We start from the raw sequence: 15,617 nt of genomic DNA on the forward strand, positions 1-15,617 counted from the left end.
CATGAACTATACTCACGTTTATATTCGATTGCTAAAGCGATGCATTGTCTGGAGTTCAAAATACTAACTATGTGGATCAATTGTGTCGAATAATAACATAGACATGCTCAAATTCGATAGAATCTAGATGTCTGATGGATCAATGACCGCTCCTTACGCGAATTGCAAATATCATGATCCCATCCTAATATTTGGATACAATTTATATCTTTAATCAATGTGTACAACAGTCTTTTACGTGTAGTTTCACTCTCCATCGGTGGTCTCTCACACATGCTCACACACTCTCTCCCGAGGTGTCTTTCTCGCACACATGCTCTAGATATAACCCTCCCTCCCTCTCGTAACCATTTACAACTGTTTTCACTAACCTTTATCACAAGCACTCTTCCTCTCGCAAACATACACACGCACAATCCCCATCGACCCTTTCTATATACATGGACCTGCCTACGTGTCTCATGTACGCACATTATCTTTAGGCCTGTCTCTCACGCATTGTCTCACACCTCTCTTCCTAATCGACGAGTATGATTCTAGCAGAGTATTCTGTAGGATGCCCCTTAAAGTTAGGTTGGATGAATAGTAATATCAGAGATAAAGGGGTTACCTTAGTCCGAGAACCTAGGGTTACAAATCCTAGCCGGCTTTGTCAGTGGACACAGAGTCCTTCACAATTCTGCTATCTTTGTCTTGTACGACTAGTCATCCATGGGTCTTCCTAAATGCGTCACGGGCCGACCAATGTGGCGCAGGACGGAACCGAACGAAGGGCCTCACCTCGACCCACCGGACCTCACGCGGTGACACACCCTCTGCCCCCACGTCTCATTATCTTCTCACACCACACATACCAACACAAACACCACACACACAACAAATTTCTCCTGGTGCCTCTATTCCCTCCCCCCTTGCATATACACACTCAAGGGAATGGAATCTCTCGTCGTGACGTCATATTCGTCTCTCTCTCTCTCTAGACCACTCTCATTTCTCGTGCTATCTCTCCCACGCCCCCCCCGTCGGCCCCTCTATCCATGCCTCTCTCGAATACGTAATACACACACATACCTCTCTAGGCCCCGCCAAATGCATCAACTACACATTCACACATGCTACATCACGTACCCCATTGATCTAAAAAGCCCTCTCTTCACGTTTATTTCGCATACAACATTCCTTTTGAATAAAGTGTGGCTAAAAAATTATTTGAGAGTTTCTACATATATACAACATTACAAAGTTATATGGAGGAGTACGAACGCTAATTTGCATTGCATGGTACCCACAACGATATTTATTCCGCACTGTAAATTTGTATATTTTTATACTATATACAAAGTTAGTCATAATAAAGAGAAACGAAGAGCATCTCTCTCTCCATCGCATACCCCCCTGTACGCCCCTTTCACGTATGCACATAAAACTATCTCCAGGTCCTCTAAAAGTAAGCCCCGAGAAAATTCACGCATGTTTCATCTTTCTCTTGCGATATATGCAATGACGATCATTGTATTTGAAGCGAAAGCACGATACGTACATTGGACATCAGAATCCACTCATTACGGTCACCATTTACGTTTAGTGGTTATTATACAGTCATGGGCTCACCGTACGACTCTATATTTGCTCATGACATGAATAGTTGACCAGTTAAAAGCTCCATGTCGCACCTCTACTGTTGCATCACATTATCTCACTACCATCATGCCCACCTGTCGACTTGTATCTACTCTACATCTACACTCTTATAAAATACATAAAATACACTCTTATAAAAACAGAGTTGGTGATGGTGGTGTGCCTGCCATCCTACAATATAGGCCGTCCGATTTATATCTAACGAATAGGAAAGAAACTATGGCAATTTTGCAAAAAGGTACCCACACACCTCTCCACATTTGCAAATAAGGCCTTCCCTCGTTCATCATTTTCTCTCACAAGATAAACTAGTCATACAAATGCATCTTGATGTTACGTGCAACGCACGGGCATCTTGCTAGTAAGAATGAAAACAAACAACAAAAAAATATTTGGACGGTGGTTCGAAGTCATGACCGCGGGCACAGCGGACAAGGTGGCCTTGTATTGGTATGCTGAGCCATCTGTTTTAACACACAGGAGCTAGTGTGGTGATTACACACACACACACACGCATGCACACGAACTACATCCACGCAACACTCACACAAACACATGCACCCACGCACGGACGCAACACTCACACGTACACACGCAGCCACACACACACACAACACTCACACGCACACACGCACGCATGCATGCACACACCAGTACACCACACGACCAACACACACTCTCACGCTCAAGTGCTCAACCTACATGTGCATGCGCACACATCAGGCCCTGACAAACACATACACAACCAGGTGATTCCCGCCAACGAGTTGGAGTCTTGTCGCGCCTGCGTAAATTTGTGTTTATCTAACCTTTTCGCTATGCGAACTAACAAGTGGGACCCACAAGGAACATGGTCAATTTAACTAGTCAACATGGCGCCACGCAGACTATTTGGCCGGTGAACAGAGTGCAATCCGATGCTGAACCGTGAGCAAGTGACCGTATAATCACCACAAAACATATATAGTGACTGTAATCAGCTTATTCTGAAGTTCGGTGACCGTATTACGCTTTTCTCTCTGTAGGCCCTCCAAAACTACATATCTACACGTTCTCGCATGTTACATCTAACAACTATGCAATACAACACTACTACTACACTCTAACACAATAAATCATATGTGTTTTTAGTTTTACTAGATATCGTATTGTTACTTAATTATTTAGTTTGCATACATTAAAATTGCCTTTGAAATGTATGGCCAGTATCATCTACCGAGCGGGAAAAATCTCACCCTTTCTTGTTTAATCAGGTTTGTATCGATGGATCGTGTGAAATAGCAAAACTATAGTACTATACAGTACAAGTGACAGTTCACTGGGCCGTCGTGTCGTGTACTCCTCCATCGTAAGAGTGGAGCGCTCGCTTTCATAAATCTTCTAGTCCCTTTCGCTGACATGTGGGACATCAAGCTACCGGGTCCACGTGCCATACCGGAATGCAGTGCAGAGCAGCCGGGGTGAAGCACCCTAGGCATGGCGCCGGCGTAGTAATGAGCAATGAGGTGTTAAATCACAAAGCTGAACCTTTCCTGCAGTTAAGTTGGAGGGACGAAATAATAATGCTAAAAAAAGAAGTTGGAGGGACGAAGCAACCAACATTTCACTCGTTGCTGAATCCGCTTCTCCCTCATCTTCTTCAACTTAATCGCGTGTTGCTTCTGCCGTTGTTCTGCCACATGTGGGACGCGGATCGGCTTGGTAAAGCACTGACACGTGGGACCGCATGTTAGCAAACCGCTAGGACAACGTCCTATGAAAATAAGAAACCTCCCCCGCCATCCGTGCGGCAAAATCACCTCCTTTTTACTAATCTTGATTCTATAATTTTTTAGATCAATATAATTGAGATTTGTATAGATAGCACACAGGAGCAAAACCAAGTGGTACGGTTAAGGGCGTCCACAATGTGTAGCCAAATGTGAAAATAGCTTTTGGCATCGTGGGAACCATTGTGGACGGTGTTGCCAAAGCCAAAAAGATGGAACCGAAGCTCCCTGATTGATTGAAGGAATAGAAAAATGCAACATCTCTCCTCTTTCTCCCATGCTTGGACGCATGTAGTACAGTATAGAGCACAGAGTCTACTCCCCTGTCCCTTCTATCACAAATCACAAAGCAGTGAGGCGTCAAATCAAAAAAGCACGGACGAAGCAACCATCATTTCACTCTTCGCTGACTCCGCTTCTCCATCGTCTTCTTCGAGAAACCATCTCACCGCACTAAGCTGGACGGACGACGCTATTGTATACTCCTAGTAGTACTAGTCCTTTGGTTCAACGGACTTCCTGGATGCAAATAAGGCGGTTGTCTCGGCTTGAAGGCGGCACTTGCGAACGACTTACCATGGTCTCCCTCAATGGTGTTCTCCGTCGAACGCACTTCGCCAAACCACAAAAAAAATATCGTCGACGTCACCGCAATGGGGAAGGAAGTCAAACATAGTTACTACCTCCATTTTTTTGTACACAAGGCCAGTATATCAAAATTACAATTTGCAAAGGGCCACTAACACTAATCGAGGCAAAATTGATGGGGTTTGCCTCGTACTAGCAACCAAGGACATTAATATCCCCTGCATGCATGCGGAAGTGAGAAGGTTGGTTTGCATGGCGCAACATTAATCAAGCGATGAGGAGTGAGATGGTTAGCTCTTTGGTATTTGGAGAAAAAATACGCATTAATTGACACGTGAAACGAGGATTTGTATCGATTAAATCCCGTAAAGGAAAACCCCGCCTTTCTTTTTTAACACTAGTACTCCTAGTACGTACGTACTTATCCTGTTTGGGTCTAGGCCTTGCATTGCCAAACTTCGCCACACATTTTTGCCAAGCTTGCCTAAAGTTTTCAAAATGAGAAGGAGGTACACTTGCGCACGGCTGTCGCGGTCACACCGCACCATCACACGGTCGCTCCTGCACGCCGCGGTCGCACCGCACCCTCACGCAGTCACTCCTGCACGCCGCAAACCGAACCAAGGGAACGCACCCTCACTGACACGTGCTGTCAAATGTGAACAAACCAAACTTAGCCATCCTATCGCTGACACATAATTTTCGTTCATAGAGTATGTTTATCCAACCGCATGTTGGGGAGTATCCGTACGGCCCGTGCGGTGGTCTGTTGGGAAGAAGAAGAGGTGAGGAAGAAGGAAAGAAGGGTTCGGAGACGTAGGATATTCATCCAATCGCCTGAAATGGTAGACTGACCCAAGTCACGCGACTTGCGTAACAAATATATGTTTTTACACAGCAAAAGATCCATAAAAACAACAACATAAAGAAAAACTATCACTGCTCGTGGAAAGAGGCGGCCTCGTCGTCTTTGGCTGCCGGCGCGAACCAGCCGTAGTTGCCGACGAGTGTCTCCACACCGTGGTTGTCCTCGGCCTCCAGCTACTCGTTCAAGCGGAGTGTGTGGGTACTCTGCACGGACGAGAGCACAGCCCGGTTCAAGTAGAGGATGTTCGGTTCCGCTTGCAGGAGGGCCTGGATGGCAGCGGTATCCGCGCGCTCCGCATCCAGTCGAGCCTCCGCCACCTGGTTCAAGTCTAGGACATCCGGTTCCATCTGCAGGAGGGGGTCGATGAGAGCAGCATCTGCGCGCTCTACGTCTAGTCGAGCCTCTGCTGTCCGGTTCAAGTCCAGGACGTTCGGTTCCGCCTACAGGAGGGCCTCGATGGCAGCGGCATCCGCGCGCTCCGCCTCAAGTTGAGCCTCCGCCACCTGGTTCAAGTCTAGGACGTCCGGTTCCGTCTACAGGAGGGCGTCGATGAGAGCGGCATCCGCGCGCTCTGCATCTAGTCGAGCCTCTGCTACCCGGTTCAAGTCCAGGACGTCCGGTTCCTCCTGCAAGAGAGCCTCGATGGAAGCGGCATGCGTGCGCTCCGCGTCGAGTTGAGCCTCTGCCTCCCGGTCCTCCTTTAGTATCGCCATGTTGAACATCTGGTCCGCCTGCACCATGGGGGACTCAGACGCCGACACGAAGTCGACGTCCATCATCTGATACCCATTGGGGGCCTTCTGCGCCGCGACCTCCGCCATGAACATTGGATCGGCTTCCTCCTCCTCGTAGCTTGGCTCCAGAGAACTCGGGGATTGGCCCGCTGCAAAGCAAGCTTGGGAATGGAGGTGTGTGGCGCCGACTGCCGCCGCGATTTCTGTGCGGCGCTCCGGCTTCAGCATCTTGTAGTAAGTGATCTTGCGGCGCACCATGGCTTTCCGGCGAACAAGGGGACGCTTGATGCGGGCTAGGGGATCGAAAGGTGGGGGAATGGGCTGGAGATTAGGTGTGGTTTTAGGGCAGTGGCTGGCGTAGGCTGAGCAACGAAGGTTCTGGTGTGAATAGTGGTTCCGGTGACGACTGGTCAATCGGTTTTTACTGTACATCGCTCTTGTCGCGTTCGCATTGCAGCCTGGCACGCTGGACCCTCCATGTCGCTCATCGAATGGAACGCGCTTCGTCTTGCGTTTTTTCTCACTTGTGGGACCGCAGTTGAGAGCAAACCTACGTCCCTCCCCCTCCCCCGCTCGCGTCATTTATTATACTACCACTCCCTCCGTTTTATGCGGAGTAAATAAAAACATAGGGAGTATATTATTGATGAGGATCCCCTGACGTGGCCGAACCCATTTGAGTAACTGACATGCGGGGCCTAGCAAGCATGGGGTCCGCCAGTAAGTGACCGAAAGGGAGGGTAAGGCAGGGATACCTATGTCAGAGGATCCACTTCCACTACTACTCCCTCCTTCCATTTACTATACAGGGCCTAATGCATTTTTCGAGGCTAACTTTGACCAAATGTTAGAGTAATAATATATGACATGCAACTTACAGATGCATACGGTCAAATTCGTATGTGAAAAGAGTTTCCAATGATATATTTTTCACATTATACATCTCATGTACTATTAATCTTGTCAATAGTCAAATGCGGTTTTAAAAACGCATTAGAGCATGGTTAATAATATAGCCAGTCGATGGCTATGAGGGACTGCCATGTCATCTATAGCCATCATCTATTATATGCACTCATACGGTAGTGTGGGCTATAAGGTTGGCTATTTCCCGCAAAAATATATATAAGGTTGGCTATTGTATTAGTACTTTTTTCCATCTCCTCTCTATCTCTTTCTTCATATTTATTGTACTAGTATTTAACTAGGAATGCGTATATAGCTAAGGCTCTTGCATGAGATCTCACTCCCCTTACTTTTTCACATCTCTCTCCTCCACATAGTCCCTATATAAATGGAAGGAGGGAGTACAGATGTTGTCAGTACTCCACGTGTACTATTGGATAGGGAGCTTAAAAAGTTACTATTGGACTGACTATACGTGGCAAAATCCTAGTAGGAAGAGCATGCGCGAGAACAAGCACATTCACGTGGTTGAAAACAAATTGGAAACCTTCTTGAGTACAAATCTAGGAGTACGTATGAATCTAACAATATTGATTGGGCGTGTTGTTGAATGTTGATACCTTTTTGATCAAAGTAGAGATACTTTGACTACACATAAAACTTATATGTAAACTAGAAAGGATAGGAGGGAGTATATTGTACATTGAAAAACGAAACAAACATTGAATACCCTTTATATATGATTTGCGGATGCTATGATCACCGGTTCAAAATTTTGAATCCGCCTTAGGTATCACGTTCCCCCACTCGTTCTCTCTCGATTTCATCTCGGGGTCCGGAGATCGATTGAAAGAGGACTAGGGTGGGTACATGCGAATGATACTCGGCGGAATGTACAAATGAGGCATGCGGGAGGATGGACTCGACTGGAGGGCGACATGATCGATGGAGAAGAGGGATGGAGAGGAATGAGAAATAAGCAAACGCCACATGATTATACTTGAACGGCTCAAATAAATAATAAGTTATCTTGCTTGGCCTACATAGTGAAAGGCCTAATGTGCAACGCGGAGCACTGACGCTCGAATATGGCCGGGAAAACAGGGAAACCGACATGTGGGGCACACCCGTTGGGACGACGTAGCGTAGACTAGTCCAATGGAGGAGCTGGCCCACGACCTCCTTACCACCAACAACCGTTCATGTGGGTCGTTCGGGCCAACAACGGGGCGCAGCTCCAGCACCGCCTCTGGACACGGCGACCGCGGTGAGCGACAAGCTCATATCATTGCTAGACATGGTCGGTTTCAGTGTGCCGAGGGTGGCGTTAGTGCTGTGGCACGACCAACAATATGTTTGGTTTGTGCCCAAGGTTTCCCCATCAAAGCATTGGGTAGCCAAAATTTTGGTTGAGGTATTGGTTGCCCATGATTTGGCTGACATTGGCAAGAAAAATGAACTAGAGTTGGCTAGAGTTCATTGGCATGCCAGAAAAATGGCAACCATCCAAACAAAGACCAATCTTTGGGTCATGACCAAAATTTTGGTAAGGTGCACTTTTGCCACAATCCAAACACACCCCAACACCCGGCTCGTCGAGGATGCACAGGGCAGCGCGACACGTCCGCGGAGTGGTGTAGTGCGGCCAACAGCATCCTCAGGACCTGAGACCATGCCGGGTCATCTTGCTTTTTCAATGGCATGCGGGGATCGCATGTGAGAAAAGGGCATCTCCAACGTTGCCACGACCGTAGCTGACTACCCTGGCACACCAAAACCCTCGTCCCTCGCACCATCGCATGGTGCATTCCCAGCCGGCGCCAGCTGCCCGCATTCATGCCGTCCGTTTGTATGTCGTTGTTAAGAGGCTCGGTGCCCGAGGAACCAACTTCGGCGACTTAATGATGCACCCGGACGCTTGGCCTCACCGTAATGCGCTACTTAAAGCGGCAACGCCCAGCTAACCTCCACACCATAGCGCATCGTCCTCCTACCTAGAACCACATCCTCCATGACCGTAAGTGTGAACGCTCTACGGGAGAGCTTGTCTTCGGGGATGAAGCTCGAGGTCACCGCCCTCGCTCAAGTCGCCTCTCGCGATGCAATAGCAGCATAGTCGGGCGCGGACGCGACCGCACAAGCCGTGGCCACGCTGGTGACCGACAACGGGAGCACCGTCAGCCACGCGTCCTACTTGCCGCCATTCAATGTCCGGCACCGCCGAGGTCGGGGACTCCTCCGAGGATGAGTAGGGCATGGGAGGCGGCAGGGCATGGTGTGCCAACTGGCCGGTCCTGTAACGCCCCGGAACCGATGCGCCAGGTGTCTTCTAGCTATTTGCCTTCGTTGCCATGTCATTGCTTGCGTGTTGCATTTTTCCATGTCATCATCTGCATTTCATCTTCATGGTTTTCAAAACATGCATCCGTTCAGGTTCCCCCGTTTCTCTCCGTTCTCCGTTCTGAGCACAGACACTCTCGCACGCGCCCGTTGCACCTCTCAGTCCTTGGTTTTGTGAGCCACCAAAAAACGTTCTCGGAATAGGCCGAGATTTGCTGAGTGGCCTTGGTATATCAACGGTAGACCGCCCATAAAATTTCGTTCCATTTGGAGGTTGTTTGATGCCCCAACGGTTAACTAAGCTAACCGAGACCCCCTTCTCTTTGCAACCCAGCACCTCTTCACACATCCCACCTAGCCCATCTAACTCCTCTCCATGCTCTCAGCCGTTCGATCACGATCGTGTGGGTGAAAAACGCACCTCATTTTGACACTCCTAGTTCCCTCTACCTATAAATAGGTGCACTCCCCCGAAATTCGCGGATGAATCCCCCCTAACCCTAGCCTTCTCCCTCCTCGCACCACCGGACACATCTCCCCCGCCGCTGGACATGTCCGCCTGTCACCCCCGTCCAATAGGATGCCGCCACGTCACCCCCCGCCGCCGCCTCCCACCGTGCGCCGCCGCCAGCCCTGCAGGCCCATCCGTGGCCCGCCCAAGCCCATCTGGGGCCCGGGTCAACACGCGCGCTGCCTCCGCGCCCGGCCCCACCGCCGGCGACCTCCGCCGCGGCCCACGCTCGGCCCTCCCTGGCCCGGGACGCTGCGACCGCCGCCCCGGGGGCGCCCGAGCGCACGCCCGGCGGGTCCCTCTGCCGCCCGCGCCACGACGCGCCCATGCGCCGCCGCCTGTGACCCCGCCGCCCCTCGCCGGCGCAGTCGCCACCGCCTCACCTCCCTGCTCTGGCCCTACTCGCCGGCCTTCCCCTCGCCCGGATCTGGCAAGCCGCCGCCCAGATCTGGCCGGCCGCGACTCCCTCCGGCGCCGCCCCGTCCTTCGGTCACCCCGGCGTCGTCCTCGCCGCCGTCGCCGGCGTTGACCCCGCGCGGGATCCCTCCGTCTCGTTCTGCCTCGTCCCCCGATCCAAACGGCACCGCGCTTGTCCCACACCGCTTCGTCCCGCGGGATCCCCTCGTCCACTTTTCCCCCGAGAGGTTTTTTTTCCTGTCCAAGAATTTTCATCTCATGTGCACTTGTTTGACCTAGCATAACTTCTTGCTTGTAGATCCGTTTTGTGCGTGTGATATATCAGATTGTTCATTGTGAGATGCTCTTTATTTTAGTTCTTGTTTCATTGCGATCGTGAGGATTCGTTCATCTATGCTTGGTTCGTCTTCGTCCGTTCGTCTTCTTCATGGAATCGTTCTTCTTCCTAGCGGGATTTCAGGCAAGATGACCGCTACCCTGGATCTCAATACTATCATTGCTATGCTAGTTGCTTCGTTCTATTGCTATGCTGCGCTACCTATCACTTTTGCTTCAAGCCTTCCAATTTGCCATGTCAGCCTCTAACCTTTTCACCCTTCCTAGCAAACCCTTGCTTGGCTATGTTACTGCTTTGCTCAGCCCCTCTTATAGCATTGTTAGTTGCAGGTGAAGTTGAATATTGCTCCATGATGGACATGATTATTTTGGGATATCAGAATATCTCTTATTTAATTTAATGCATCTATATACTTGGTAAAGGGTGGAAGGCTCGGCCTTGTGCCTGGTGTTTTGTTCCACTCTTGCCGCCCTAGTTTCTGTCATATCGGTGTTATGTTCCTTGATTTTGCGTTCCTTACGCGGTTGGGTGATTTATGGGACCCCCTTGACGGTTTGCTTTGAATAAAACTCCTCGAGCAAGGCCCAACCTTGGTTTTACCATTTGCCTACCTAAGCCTTTTTCCCTTGGGTTTCCGGAGCCCGAGGGTCATCTTTATTTTAACCCCCCCTTCCCCCGGGCGAGTGCTTCTCTAAGTGTTGGTCCGAACTAGAGCCACTTGCCGCGCCACCTCGGGGAAACGTGAGGATTGGTTTTAGTTGTACGTAGTGTTTATCCGGTGTGTCCTGAGAACGAGATATGTGCAGCTCCTATCGGGATTTGTCGGCACATTCGGGCGGCTTTGCTTGTCTTGTTTTACCATTGTTGAAATGTCTTGTAACCGGGATTCCGAGTCTGACCGGGTCTTCCTCGGAGAAAGAATATTCTTCGTTGACCGTGAGAGCTTGTGATGGTCTAAGTTGGGACACCCCTGCAGGGTTTTAAACTTTCGAGAGTCGTGCCCGCGGTTATGTGGCAGATGGGAATTTGTTAATATCCGGTTGTAGAGAACTTGACACTTGACTTAATTAAAATGCATCAACCGCGTGTGTAGCCATGATGGTCTCTTTTCGGCGGAGTCCGGTAAGTGAACACGGTCTTGGTGTTATGATTGTGCGTATCCAGTTTCAGGATCACTTCTTGATCATTTCTAGCTTCTCGATCGTTCCGTTTGCTTCTCTTCTCGCTCTTATTTGTGTATGTTAGCCACCATATATGCTTAGTTGCTGCTGCAACCTCACCACTTATCTTTTCCCTTACCCATTAAGCTTTGCTAGTCTTGATACCCATGGTAATGGGATTGCTGAGTCCTCGGGGCTCACAGATTACTACAACAATAGTTGCAGGTGCAGGTTATGCGATGATCATGACGCGAGAGCGATGCTTGCTTGTTTTGGAGTTCTTCTTCTACTTCTTCTTCGATTTGGGATAGGTTCCAGGTCAGCAGCCTGGGCTAGCAGGGTGGATGTCGTTTGAGTTTCTGTTTGTGTTTCATATGTAGTCGGATGATGCTCTTACGTATGATGTTGTTGTATTCGTGTGGCATTGTATGCCTCTTGTATGTATCCCCAACTATTATGTAATGGTACGATGTAATGATATCCACCTTGCAAAAGCGTCTCCAATATGCGCTTCTATCCTTGGTGGGACCTTCGAGTTCCTTTAGGATAGGGTTGCATATTAGGCATGACAAGTTGGTATTAGAGCCTCGACCAACCATAGGAGCGCCCTTGATTGATCGTAGTTGGCCGTTGTCGAGTCTAGAAGAAAATTGTTTTTTTGGAGTCTAGTTATATCGGAGAGTAGAAATTCTTTTTACTCCTCAGCCCCTTCATCGCTCTGGTGAGGAATCTTGACGTAGGTGTTTTGAATTGCTCCTCTTCCCCTTCAAATTTTTCTTTAGGATCACGTAGTTGGTTTTCCGGTCGTTGGTTCTCATATCTTTTCATCCGGTGCATTTCTAGTCAAGTTGACTCGAGCCTCTTCATTGTTACCAAGTTCAATCCTCAGTTGTTTTCTTTTTCCCACCTGTCCACCCCTTTTCTTCTCGGAGCCAGAGGCCGTAATCGAGTATCCATCCTACTCGTGCGAAGCCTTTGCATTCTTTCAACCGGTGTTTTCTCTTCAAGATATTCGTCGGTTCCCCATTCCAAGTTGCCTTTGTTTTTCCCACCCTTCCACCCATTTCTTCCTGGAGCCTGAGTCTCTTTCGAGCATCAATTTCATTCGTGCGGAGCCTCTTCAATCTTCCCTCAATTGTTTCAATCGGTGATTTCTCGTCTCTGTTGACGTTGTTCACCTCTTTTTCTTCTCCGGTGGTCTCAATTCGAGTTTTTCCGGTTGCTCATATTCTTTTCCTTGGATCAAGTGTTTTCCCTGCTCGTTCACCTCTCGCCAGTTTATCCTTCCGGAGTGTTCAAGACATCTCAGGAGATTTGTCTGTGTTCCAATTAACTCGAGGTTGTCACCTCATTCAAATACTTCAATCATTCCGGTGCATCATCTATCTCAACAATCCTTTTCAATGGTGTTTTCTTTTAGTGGGCCCTAACCCCAGGTCTTTTCCCAGGATCTTACCTGACTCTTTTAATTCTCCCGGAGTTATTCTCAAATTCTTTAAAGTATGACGTAAGAATGGATCCCATCAGTCACATGCCTTCTCCAAGATCTCTTTCAAATTCTTTTCATTGTTGGCTCAACCTCTCTCGCTTGTCATTCTTCCGGAGTGTCTCAACAATTTTTGGTGTTGTTCCTCGTTGCCATTCTCAACTTTGAAGGCTGAAGAAGAGTTTCCCTTAAATCTTGTCCGTTCTCCTGGAGATTCGCAGTGCTAGCTCGATGTCACCCTATCAAATCGTTTCAATCGTGAAAATTCTTTTCAATCATTTGATGCATTTCGGGAGTTGCTTTCTCTCTCGAACATCCGAAGGACATCATTTTGGAAGATTTCTTCGTTCTCAGTTTTCAGCTTCGTTTTCCGATTATTCTAAATTCTTGCCACTTCGTTCATCTCCATATTCTTCCGGTGATTCCTTCAAGTAGTCTTCAATCAGTTCGCGATCTCTTCGTTCTCTTGTTTCCAAATTCCCTCAAGTATCTTCGTGCTTGCTCTAATTCTTTCTGGCGATTCATTCTCTTCTCTTCGTTTGTTTTCATTTTCACGGTGGTTCATTGAAGATTCATTTTCCATTCTTATCATATCAATTCATTCGTTCTTTCCAATCCTACCGGTGGATCATGAAGACTTTCCCAATTTTGCGCTATATCTCCCGGTAATTCTTTCCAACGCGAATAAGTGGTATGCAATCCTTTGCTTCTCATCAATTTAATTGTTGGAGGATAAGCATAACATAATTCTTATTCTTCTTTCATCAAGTTGATTAATTCCTTCCTTTCGGAGATTGTTCATGATGAATAATCTCTCAGTTTGAAGCTAATCATCTTTTCTTTTCCGGAGTTCCAAGTTTTTTCTAGCTTGTCTCATCGTGAAGCTCCATCTAAATCATCACAAGGCTTAATCTTATTCTTTCATCCTTCATTCTATCTGATCATCCTTTTGTCACCGGAGTTCTTCATGGTGGTTCTTCATGATTTAATCCATTATTTGAAGAGTTCATCAAGATTTTGTTGGTGGAGTTCAAGTATCTTTTCTTCTCACGTCTCGAAGTGCAATTAATTCTTCGTATTCTTCTGAAGTGGAGTTTTGCATTTTCTTCGTTCTTCTCAGCTTTTCAGACATTTCGTTGTGGTATAATTTCACCTCAAGTTGTGAGATGTTTTTGATAAGTCCACAACAAGATTATTCTTTTGTTGTTGAATTTCTCAACAACTTCGTTCAATCCTTCCCTCTAAAGATGATATCGAAATCATTCGTGGTGGAAACTGTTGTTCTCTCATCCCTTCTTTTCATTCCATTCTTTGAATTTTTCCGAAGGCATTGCATTGTTTATCTCGTCAAGTGCCATCTCATTGGGTGAGGTTCATGTTCTAATCCTTCCATTTTCAGTGGGAGTGCTTCCCAAATTCTTTTATTCATTCCTTTTCTATCTTGTTCTAACCGGAGTGGATTCAGAGTATGTCTTATTCCATGAGCTTTGATTCTCCTCACACTCGTCATTCCTCTTTTCTACCTGAGTGCTCTCGACTTTGTTCTTATTTTCTCTTGCGTTCTTACTTCACCTCATCCTCTTTCTCTTCCGTCTCGTTCCTAAGATCTCGGGACAAGATCTCTTGTTAGTGGAGGAGAATTGTAATGCCCCGGAACCGATGTGCCAAGTGTCTTCCAGCTATTTGCCTTCGTTGCCATGTCATTGCTTGCGTGTTGCATTTTGCCATGTCATCATCTGCATTTCATCTGCATGGTTTTCAAAACTTGCATCCGTTCAGGTTCCCCCGTTTCTCTCTGTTGTCTATTCTGAGCACAGACACTCTCGCACGCGCCCGTTGCTCCTCTCAGTCCTTGGTTTTGTGAGCTGCCAAAAAACGTTCTTAGAATGGGCCGAGATTTGCCGAGTAGCCTTGGTATATCATCGGTAGACTGCCCATCAAATTTTGTTCCATTTGGAGGTAGTTTGATGCCCATACGGTTAACCGAGCTAACCGAGACCCCCTTCTCTTTGCAGCCGGCACCTCTTCACACAGCCCACCTAGCCCATCTAACTCCTCTCCATGCTCTCGGCCGTTCGATCACGATTGTGTGGGCGAAAACCACACCTCATTTGGACACTCCTAGTTCCCTCTACCTATAAATAGGTGCCCTCCCCCGAAATTCGCGGATGAATCCCCCCTAACCCTAGCCTTCTCCCTCCTCGCGCCACCAGACACATCTCCCCCGCCGCCGGACATGTCCGCCCATCACCCCCGTCCAATAGGATGCCGCCACATTACCCCCCTGCCGCCGCCTGCCACCACGCGCTGCCGCCGGCCCTGCAGGCCCATCCACGGCCCGCCTGAGCCCATCTAGGGCCCGGGTCAACCCGCGCGCCGCCTCCGCGCCTCCGTGCCCGACCCCACCGCCGGTGACCTCCACCGCTGCCCGCGCTCGGCCCTCCCCGGCCCGGGACACCGCCGCCGCCGCCCCGCGGGCGCCCGAGCCCGCGCCCGCTGGGTCCCTCTGCCGCCCGCGCCGCGACGCGCCCGTGCGCCGCCGCCTGCGACCCCGTCGCCCCTCGCCGGTGCAGTCGCCGCCACCTCACCTCCTTGCTCCGGTCCTCCTCGCTGGCCTTCCCCGCGCCCAGATCTGGTAAGCAGCCGCCCGGATCTGGCCGGCCGCGACTCCCTCCGGCGCCGCCCCGTCCTATGGCCATCCCGGCGTCGTCCTCGCCGTCGTCGCCGGCGTTGACCCCGCGCGGGATCCCTCCGTCCCGGTCTGCCTCATCCCCCGATCCAAAAGGCTTCGCGCTTGTCCCGCACCGCTTCATCCCGCGAGATCCCCTCGTCCACTTTTCCCCCGAGAGGCTGTTTTTTT

The sequence above is a fragment of the Triticum aestivum genome, chromosome 7B (genome assembly GCF_018294505.1).
Source record: "Triticum aestivum cultivar Chinese Spring chromosome 7B, IWGSC CS RefSeq v2.1, whole genome shotgun sequence".
In the NCBI taxonomy this organism is placed as follows: Eukaryota; Viridiplantae; Streptophyta; class Magnoliopsida; order Poales; family Poaceae; genus Triticum; species Triticum aestivum.